The sequence below is a fragment of the Oncorhynchus tshawytscha genome, linkage group LG03, assembly GCF_018296145.1.
Source record: "Oncorhynchus tshawytscha isolate Ot180627B linkage group LG03, Otsh_v2.0, whole genome shotgun sequence".
NCBI classification, from domain to species: domain Eukaryota; kingdom Metazoa; phylum Chordata; class Actinopteri; order Salmoniformes; family Salmonidae; genus Oncorhynchus; species Oncorhynchus tshawytscha.
In genome coordinates this window covers 6,121,986-6,133,335 of record NC_056431.1, presented here as the reverse complement: position 1 = coordinate 6,133,335, position 11,350 = coordinate 6,121,986, and positions in this window count along the sequence as shown.

Sequence of the window (11,350 nt, the reverse complement as noted above, 5' to 3'; positions counted from 1 at the left end):
AAACCTTGCACACCCAAATAGCTCTCTGCAGCTTCCACCACAACCTCAATTTTCTGCGATTTACATTCCATCCCTGCAGTACAGTTGATAACCATTGCTATAAAATCACCAACATCCAATCTTACTGAAACATATCACTTGTTGGTTTATCCCTCTGTACAGGCACAGATCTTCTACTCAGAACCACTCCTCTTAGGATCCCTCCCACTTGACCCATCTTCCTCTACAGTACTTTCTTCACTGCCTCAGCATATAACAACAACAACTTCTACACTACTCTAACCCTGGAAACCTCAACCTGCCTCTACCGCACGGGGCATTTCTCATCCCCAGCCCCATGGGCACCCCTACAATTAACACATACCACTACTTTCCCCAATGTTACACATTCCTTTGTCTCATGCCCTTCTGCACACTTCTCACACCTAGGAACCTCCTCCTACACAATGTTGCCACATGCCCATAAGCTTGACACCTGTAACAACGTAATGTATTCCAAATAAAAGCTCGTACAGGATAACTTATATATCCTAACGTCACTTTGTCGAGCAAAGACTCAACATCAAAACAAAAGAAGTTTACACCATTTTTAACCGACTCAAGCTCACCATCTTCCTCCCTCTCTTAGACCTCCTCTACCTCTCTTTTTCCCTCCATTCCTCCTCTGTATTCCAAGTATAAGTCTCCTTACGGTGACGCAATCTCAATCGCACTCCACGCTGCCCTTTCCCACCTGGACAAAAGGAACACCTATGTGAGAATACTGTTCATGACTACATCTCAGCGTTCAACACCATAGGGCCCACAAAGCTCATCACTAAGCTAAGTACCCTGGGGCTAAACACCTCTCTCTGCAACTGGATCCTGGAGTTCCTGACAGGCCACCCCCAGGTGGTAAGGGTACGCAACAACACATCTGCCACACTGATCCTCAACACCGGGGCCCCTTAGGGGTGGGTGCTTAGGCCCCTCCTGTACTCCCTGTGCACCCACGACTGCGTGGCCAAGCACAACTCCAACACCATCATTAAGTTTGCTGACGACACAACAGTAGACCTGATCACCAACAATGATGAGACAGCCTATAGGGAGGAGGTCAGAGGCCTGGCAGTGTGATGCCAGGACAACAACCTCTTCCTCAATGTGAGCAAAACAAAGGAGATGATCACTTCTGATGATGATCACTTCTACACTTCTGACATACATCTTGTTCTTGCCTTGTCAAGGTACGCCATTTAACTGTCTGTAACAATCTCTGAACATTCAGCACAAACCCCTCTGGATGTAGCACTCAACAGTGCATCCCGCTTGTAAAAGCAGCTGTTCTGTCTTGATGTTCTTCTTTATCAAAGCTACCGCAACGCTTTTCCATTTCAAACAAGCGCGCTCTCTTTCTCCCGATTCCTTGTTTCGCTTGCTGTGAAACAGCACAGTAGTGGTCATGTTCCTCCCTTGACGGCTTCACAACCCTGTCAGCTGATTTGGGAATTTGTAGTTGGGAAGTGCTTGGTAAGGGTGGCAAGAACGAACAAACATCACACAGTAAGTGATGTTCTGAATTGAAACCCTCGCCATTCTCTCGTGTTTTCCCATGACTTTAGCCAGTGTAAATCAGTGAAACGACATTGATGGCTTCAGCAATGCACAGCTTCAATTCAAATCACATTGTATTTGTCAAATGCCCCGAATACAGACCTTACAGTGAAATGCTTACTTACAAGCCCTTCACCAACAATGCCGTTTTAAGAAGAATAGGTGTTAAGTAAAAAAATAGATAAGTAAAAAATAAAGGTAGCAAATAATTAAAGAGCAGCAGTAAAATAACAATAGCGAGGCAATGTTCAAGGGGCACTTGCACAGAGTCAATGTGGGGGGCACCGGTTAGTCGAGGTAATTGAGGTAATATTTACATGTAGGTAGAGTTAAAGTGACCAAGCATAGATAATAAACAGAGTAGCAGAAGCTTAAAAGATGATATAGGTTTAGGATGATATAGTTGATATAGGATCTAAAATACAATAAGGCTGTCTGTCTTTCTTTATAAATAATATGTTTAAGGCCTGAATGGACCAGTCATGTGCATCATCACACAGATCAGAGGTCTGATACCATACACACAGTTTAAAACAGGAGAGATGTTTGATGTGGGTGGAAGTCACATGGATGTCTACCATGGCTGAATGTGTCACTAAATTCATCATGATGACCATTCTTCCCACTCTTCCGAGGAACCTCAACTCAGCTGACAGTGAAATAACTACGTCAAGCTCACAATGGAATAGACAAAAGTATGTTCCAGGATCAACAGTGTTTCTTCACTGATCACTGTGTGGAGTGGTGATGGTGATATAGTCCAAACCTGTTTTCTCTGTCTGATTGTCACTAACCTAATTGGCATCCTCCTTCATGCATTTACATGAAAGGATTAGAGGTAGCCCACCACTTCATTTATTGGTTTAAACAGAGTGCATGCACTCCAGGTATGTTTGATCTTGGGATGAGGGTACAATAGGATTATCTACAGGTGGAACGGACAGATGTGAAAATACAGTTTCTTCTCCACAAATATTTTTCGACAGACTCGATGATTAGTTTCTTTCCCCCCAAAATTATTTTCATCATTCAATTGCCATTGATTGCTGTCTCCCATCCTGAGGGGGTGTAGCTTCCCTCCACTCTGACACCCCACCCTCATTGAACCCCAGGCCTGAAAATACCAGAGGAAAGGAGCATTACAATACATCTATCTGACACGTTATCTTATGGATTTACATTATTTAGTGATCTTATAGATTCCAGTAATTCCTCATGGTTAATAAAAATACTCTGTTTACATACTGAAATCATTGGTATTTGTAATGACTCGGGCTCCAAGGTTTCCTAATTAGGTCACGTGGTCAGGGTAAACTCCTGGCCCTAGCAGTGCTGACAGTACAGCTGACATAAATATAAGTCCTTCTTCCTTTTCTGTCATTGCCCAATCCTGTCACTGTGATCTGAAGAACTAGCTTTCCTTTCCCAATTTACTACTTCTCCATGAATTGTTAGGGAAGTTTTTATAAGCCTGGTGTAGGCTGTGTTGGTGGTTTGTTTGCTGAGTCACAGTGTGAGTGTGTTCTCACTCCTCTTTGCCTCCCCTCCCCCTTCCTTGATTCTAGAATCTACAACCCTTACCTGCCTTAAGTGTGCTATGCAGACACACCCGGCAATCCTGCATCAACCAATCACAGACAAGGGAGAGACACCCAGGAGGTGTACTTCCTGTATTTGGTGAGAGAGGAATGGAGCAGGAGAGAGAGTGAAAGAGTGAGAGAGAGATAGTGAGTCATCGAGCTTTATCTCGGGGTCAACAGTAACTGATCACGTCAGTGTTGGAGGAAGGAGAACAGATTGATTTGTGAGATACAGTCCGCGGCCTTTCATTTGCTTTGTCCAGATTCCTCTGTTCATTAACAGCGGCTGTGAAGACAAGACAGAGACAAAAAGAGGAGGGGGAAGATAAGTGTCAATCTGTTCAGACTTGTTTGGGAATTTGAGCAGGGAAGGAGGGAGGAGGGGTGAAACAGCAAGAAGGAGAAGAGCAGAGGGGAGAGGTTGACAGACAGACCGAGAAGGAAACAGATGCGGAGAGAGACAGAGGGTCAGGATTGGATTAAAGTTGAAATAGAACTTTGTTCGCCATTCTGACGCCCCCCCCAGCAGATCTGGAGAGGAAGGAGGATTGCTTGTGTTGTGCAATCGTTGTTAGTTCACACTACTGAACTAACTGAGAGCTGCAGAGAGAAGGGAGACTGGACATCTCTTGCGTACTAAACTCAGGTGAGTCCCTCAGATCTCTTTACTGTGTTTCTCTACTGATCTACCAGTCATTCTACAGTTCTAACATTGATTCATGGCTAATTTGTCTAGTGGTTTATGTGTTACATGTGTTTTCATTGTGTGTAAGAGAGTCCTGTTTTAGGGTTAGTTGGTGTGTTGAGCGATGTTATGTGGACTGTGCTATGCAGACGTGTGCTGAGCGTTGTTATGTGGACTGTGCTATACAGACGTCTGCTGTGCTGTGTTCAGTAAATCAGTGTTCCTAGGTGTCACATAATCTGCTAGGCTGTTTCTGTCATTATCTACAACACTTTGCTGTTGGCTCTATTGTTGTATATATACTTGGTGCTTATTAAAGGGAAAAGATAGTTTTTGAGTGGATTTTCCCTTTAAATTAACTCAAGCAGTTAGCAGTAGAATCCATTGAGTTAAAGTGTATTGAATTACAGGGTTGGCTATTAATTGTTGTCTGACTAAAGGTTGTGATTCTGTGGTCTCAAACTGATCGCATAAACACATTGTTGCCTGTGATTCTTATCATCATAACACCTACAGTTATAACACATTGGACTTGTGTTGTATTATAGTTAGTATTTTCACCTTTTTGTAATTTACATTTTTTGTACTACCTATTTGAATAAATGAATAGTGAAGCATTGGTCAGGGCTGGTAAAGACACTAGGCCACTATTCAGCTTCAGTGTTTGAGGACCACAATAGGCCTAATGCTGTTGTTAACCTTCCATTTTCATTGATCTCAACATTCCTTTATCTCCATTTAGTGATTGAAAGTGTTTCTACTTCAAGTGATTCTATTGGTTGCAGCAGTATCCTTGCAGAATGTCCAGATTGTGATCAATTATACATTAATGAATATTACCGTCTTTCAGGTTCTAAAAACAGTATGTTACCATGGGGACCAAACGTCCCAGTCTGACTCCCTTTGATACATTTGATCCATCCAATCAAAGCGCTTCCTACCGGAACCCTCAGCCAATCAGCCAGATCTACCGCGAAACAAGTCCCAGACCTGGAACTGTGGCCCGGACAGACAGAGAGAGGGAGAGGATCCGAGAGGAGGAATGGAGGAGAGAAAGAGAAATGGAGAGATTGAAGGACAAGACAAGAAATAGAAGAAAAGAGATGGAACCCGGACCAAGAGAGAGGAACAGAGAGAAGGAGTGTGCCCTCATATCCAGAGGGGGGGAGGAGGAAAGGGAAGGGAGAGAGAAAGAAAGGGGGGGAGCGGGAGAGAGACGTGCCAATGGAAGACCTACTTCAAATCTGGAGATCAGGAACCACAGAGACAGAGAAAAGGAGAGAAAGAAAGGAGACACGTTTCCTAGAATGGTAAAACATAGCAAAGAGAGAGACAGAAGAATGAGTGCATTTGTGGAGGAAGATGTGGGGAAAGAAGGAATGAGACAATTGGAGAGACCGAAGGGAACAGAGATGGACAACTGGGAGAGAGAACGAGAGACAGCAGCAAAGATACAGCGGTATCGAGATGCAGAGAGGGACTTCCAAAGGCACAGGGAGAGGGAGAGGGACTTCCAAAGGCACAGAGAGAGGGAGAGGGAGAGAATCAGGGCACAGGAGGACGGAGAGAAAAATGGAGGGAGGCCCATGGAGGATAATACCGTGAGACGGAGGGAGAGAGCGAGGGAAGCGGAGCCAGATTTCAGAGAGAGGAGAAGAGAGAGGGATTCAAAGGGTAATGACCTATGGAGCAAAAGAGAGAGGTATATGGATGGAGAGAGAGAGAGGTCAAAACTACGGCAGGGAGAAAGAGAGGATGGAAGAAGAGAGGGAGATTCACAGAACTATTCGGATAGAGAGGGCAGGGATGGAAGGAGGGAAGGAAATACCGAGGGACAGAGGGACACCAGGAGTGAGGGAGACAGTGATGGAGAGAAAAAGAAAGAGAGAGTGAGAGATGACAACAGAAGAGAACTGAAACATCTGCACAGTAAAAGTGAGGGGGGCACTGAGGGGAACGCAGCATGGGATAGAGTGAGGGAGAAAGAGAAGGAGAGACAGAAATGGAGAGGGGGGGAGATGTACAGAGAGAGGGATGGAAGGAGAGATGCTTATAGACAGAGAGTTAGGGAAGGGGACAGGGATGGAAAGAGTGACATGGAGAGATACAGAGAGAGGGACAGGAGAAAAGTGAGGGAAGTGGAGAGAGAGAGGGATGAGGTGAGAGAAGGGGGCAGGCGAGAGGACAGACCAAGGGAAAGGAGGGACCTAGACAAAGTGAGGGTGGGAACACAGCCCAATGTAACTGGAGAGAGAGGGAAGCAGATGGATGGAGAGAGATTCAGAGAGAGGGAGAGATATTCCAAGGAGGAGGATGAAGAGAGGAGGTGCAGGGAGAAGAGGGACAGAGAGACAGATCCCAAAAGGGAGGGAGAAGCAGACGGAGCTAGTCGATCGCTGAGCGAGACAGCCCCAAGGGTGCCACCACGAGTCCAGAGCAGCGGAGAATGGAGCAGTGACATAGAGAGGGAAAGAAAATGGAGAAGAGGAAGAGAAAGTCATGAAGAGAAGGAGTCAGAGGGAGAGAAGGATGTGGACAAGGGGCAGAGAGACTGTAGTGAAAGAGAGAGACCAGATAGAGTGAGGGGGAGAGAAGAAGGAAAGGAAGAGACGATACCAAAGCGCCCTGAGCAGAGGAGGATGTGGTTATTACCACAGAGGGTCAGATTTAACAAAGACTCCTCTTTAGAGGATGAGGTTATAGAGCGAGAAAGAGATAGGCACACTAACAGATGGAGAGAGAGAAGTGAAGAAGAGGACAGATCCGTGGAACAATGGACAGGCAGAGATAAAGAGAGGAAGACAGAGGGAGAAGGACAAGAGGATAGGTCGGTGGAACAAAGAAAGTCCATAGACGAAGAGAGAGAAGCTGAGAGGGAGGGAGGGAGGGAGAGGTTTTTGGAGAGAGGGTTAAATGTAGATGAAGACGATGAGACAGAAGCCTGGAGGAGTTATAGCAGAGGAGAGGAACACCAGACTTACAGCGATGGAGAGAGAGAGGAACGCTGGCAGAGGGACAGGGAGACGGAGAGAGAGGAACGCTGGCAGAGGGACAGGGAGACGGAGAGAGAGGAACGCTGGCAGAGGGACAGGGAGACGGAGAGAGAGGAACGCTGGCAGAGGGACAGGGAGACGGAGAGAGAGAATGTGACAGATAACACAGAGGGTGACAGAGAGGAAGAAGGAGGAAGTGATAGATATACACTCTTCGAGAGCGATGGAGGAAGTGATAGAGAGTGGGAAGGAAGGAGGGATAGAATCCCTTCCTCTGAGGACGGCTTTATCACTGTGTCCAGTGGTGGAGAAGAGGAGTTTGAGGACTGCAAGGAATTCTTGGAAGTTGGGGTTGCTATTCATGTTACCAGGCAACCTGTTAGCTTTCAGGGGAGCGAGGGAGAGATGAAGATTGGTGGAGGGAGAAGACATGAAAGAGAGAGAGAAAGAACAGAAGAGAGGACAGAGCAAAAGGATGATGCAGTGGAGGGAGAGGTGAATGATGGAAAGGGGAAGAAGCAACCCACCTATGTATTCTGTGTGATTGGACAAACACTGCCCAGGTCAAAACCCAATCAGACAGCAGTCTTGGGTGACATGGAATCAGAGTGGACCAATCAAAATCCTGGATATGGTCATAGGGACAGTGATGACATCACACACCTCCCTCATGAGAACCCTTCCAGAGATGGAGACCAAGGGGCAGAGGATGAGAGAAAAATAGTGAGGGATGAGATCCATGTGCCAAAGGAGGAGAGAACAGACACAGAAGAGAGCTCCATAGTGGACGTCAGTCACACCACCCTAGAACGAGAGAGCGGAGAACGACTGAAGGTCATGGAGGAGAACCCTTACGCTGAGATAGAGCGAAGGAGGAACTCTGAGACCGAAAAACTCCTCAAAGAGTGGAGAGAAAGACATGAAGAGTACACAGAAACAAGAGAGAGGGACCCAACAGACAGGAGGAGGACAGAACCAGAGATAGGTCCATCTTCACATCCCAGTGGAGAGTACCACCACCATGGGATCCCTGTAGTTGACCAAGCCACCTCTGACCAGAATGACCCTGGAGTGATGAGCCCAGAGGAAGCTGTGGCCATCCAGATCTGTATAAGGGGAGCCTGGAGCACAGAAGAGGAGGCCAAGCGCCACTCCCAGGCCTCACACATGAAGTGGGCCAAGAACGTATTGAGCGAGATCCTTGGCAGCTCGGAGGAACCAGCCCTCGGCAACCCCCAGCCAGAGTCACAGGGAAGTCAAGAGGTCAGCCAGACTACGAGAGGGACCGAGAGGGTAGAAGAGGAGCTAGAGGAAGAAAAGGATGAGACGCTAGAGGGGGGAGGAGCCTCACCCATCTACGCCACGGTTCAGAAGAGGAAGAAGCGTGGGAGGAAGTCGGTGGAGGAGAGGCTGGCTGAACAGGAGGCAGAGCCAGGGAAGCTGGAGGATGAGAGAGGTACAGGGGAGAAACTAACAGACGTGCATGCTGAGGCTTTCACAGCTATGCTTGGTGATGGCAAACCCATAGACATGCATGCTGCCCTGACCCTACACAATACTCATGGTGACACACCTACAGACACACAGGGAGAGGAGGTGGAGGGTAACAATGTGTGTGCAGACAGACAAACAGACAGTCATATACATATCCAGGTAGAGATGGTGACAGAGGATGAGGGTGAGATGGAGAAAGGGATCGAAGTTGGGGACGAGGTTCATATACTGGATGCAGAGAAAGAAGTGAATGCCCAGAAAGAGGAAGATCTGTTTCTCTCTGTGAGCAACACCCTGTACAAACCAACCAGCTGCCCCAGCCTTATATACAACCCTGATTCAAAACAACCTATCACCACCATAGAGGAAAAGATGGAGGAAGAAGGGGAGAAAGAGAGGACTGTGGGAGATGGGGAAGAGAATAGTGTGGTAGAGAGGAAGCAGGAAAGGAGGATAGAGGATGGGACCGAGGACAGGGGGAAAGTGGGAGAGGCGACTGAGGAGAGGAAAGTGGAAAGGGAGGAGGAGAAGAGGGTAGGAGGGGAAGAGGAGAGGGTGAGGGAGGGCAAGGAAGAGAGTAAAAAAACGGGAGGAGGGGGGGTGAAGAGCACTTGTAGCTTCCAAGATTTGGGCACCGATGTTCGGTATAGGAGGCGGGGGTTCCGCAAGACAACAGAAAGAAGAAACGAGGAAGAAGAAGAAGGAAGAGGAGATGCAAGGGATCGCAGAACAAGAATATTCCAGGAGTCAGGTGAGACAGACAGAAAGAGGAGGAGGAATAAATCAAGAGAAAAGCAGCTCAACACCTCACACAGATTAACATTAGAACATCCTAATTATGATCTTAATACTCAACACCTCACACAGATTAACATTAGAACATCCTAATTATGATCTTAATACTCAACACCTCACACAGATTAACATTAGAACATCCTAATTATGATCTTAATACTCAACACCTCACACAGATTAACATTAGAACATCCTAATTATGATCTTAATACTCAACACCTCACACAGATTAACATTAGAACATCCTAATTATGATCTTAATACTCAACACCTCACACAGATTAACATTAGAACATCCTAATTATGATCTTAATACTCAACACCTCACACAGATTAACATTAGAACATCCTAATTATGATCTTAATACTCAACACCTCACACAGATTAACATTAGAACATCCTAATTATGATCTTAATACTCAACACCTCACACAGATTAACATTAGAACATCCTAATTATGATCTTAATACTCAACACCTCACACAGATTAACATTAGAATATCCTAATTATGATCTTATTACTCAACTCATTTCATGATCATCTCAAATCATCTCATTTTGTCAACCTAACCAAACCTTTTAGAACGCCAGACAGTTATATAAACAAATGTTAATTATTAGTTATTGATACCCACATGAAAAAATACTATAGTATACTATTGTATAAATACTATATTATAAACCAGGTGTTTCGAGCCCTGAACGCTGATTGTCTGAAAGACGTGGTATAACAGACTGTCTAACACTGGTATGACAAAACAGTACTTTTTACTGTTCTAATTACGTTGGTTACCAGTTTATAATAGCAATAAGGTACCTCAGGGGTTTGTGGTATATGGCCAATATACCACAGCTAAGGGCTGTATCCAGGCACTCCTCGATGCGTCGTACATAAGAACAGCCCTTAGCCGTGGAATATTAGCCATATACCACTACCCATCGGGCCTATTTGCTTAAGTATTCGCTGTAGTGTTTTTGCAGAATACTGGAATATTTACGGTAGTATACTGTAGTATTTACAGTTAACTATAGTATAAATACTGTAGTAAAATAACTGTAGTATATACAAAAGTAATTAATGTAGTGTTTTTGCGAATTGTAATATACTGTAGTATTTACTAGAGTGTTTTTGCTGACTGTAGTGTTTTTGTGGTCATTACTGTAGTAGTTACTGTAGTATTTTTTTCATATGGGATCTCACAAAAATCTTAATGAGATCCAACCTCTGATGCTAACTAACCCAACCTTACCACAACTGTGGAATTCTGTTTTGCTGTTTAAATTTCCTTATCTTGAGGTGTGAATTTCATCATCAGTTCATTGAAGTGATTTTATGCGGAGACTTACAAGAAACTGCCATCAGCTGAGTCACTGAAATGGGGGAAGGAGGTGGGGGAAATGGAGGATGACAGTAGAGGTGGGGACAGGGTGGCAATCCCAAAATCTCGCAATAAATAGGCAGGGTTAGACTGTCTGGAACCAGAACTCATTCTTCCTCCATGACTCTTCTAGCCATTCTATCCCAGCTCTGTTGTCAGTTCAGTAGTTCTGTTTAGAGCACACCACCTAGAGTGGAGCACAGCCAGGGGAGTTCTGCAAACAAACCCATCCTTGTTTATGTAACCAAAACAGCTCTGCCTGTTCTGTAGGCCATATTGGGCTGAGCTGTTCTCAGCCACAGTATATTACATTATTGGGTTATGTTGCTCTACCTCTCTGGACTACACTGGAACCAATATGTTCTGCTTCCAGATGAGGAGGAGGAGGAGGTGAGCTTCCACTGGGGAGACGTGGACCTGAGGTGAGTAGAAGATAGCAGGGGGAGGGAGGGGGCACATGTAATGTAGGTGCACTGGGCTACCACAGTGACTGTGTGTTTTTATTACATTGTCATATTTTATGACCACTTGCCATGTATAGAGTCAGTCTTTTGATGTCATGCATGCAATATGTACAGTTAGATCTGTTGCCTGCAATTTAACCCTAACACTAGGCTGTGTTAGTTAGTGCCTGAGTAAAAATAGTAGAGATAAATGTACCACACTACTTCTGTAGATGAAGTGGGAACGATTCCCTGACTTGACTCCTGTCTCTCACTCTGTCCAGGAATGTCACGGATACCATCAGAATGGCTAGGAGGAACTCCAAATTTTACAGTGAGTATCTCTGCTCTACCTCTTCTGCACTACTTCTACTGCTCTGCCTCTA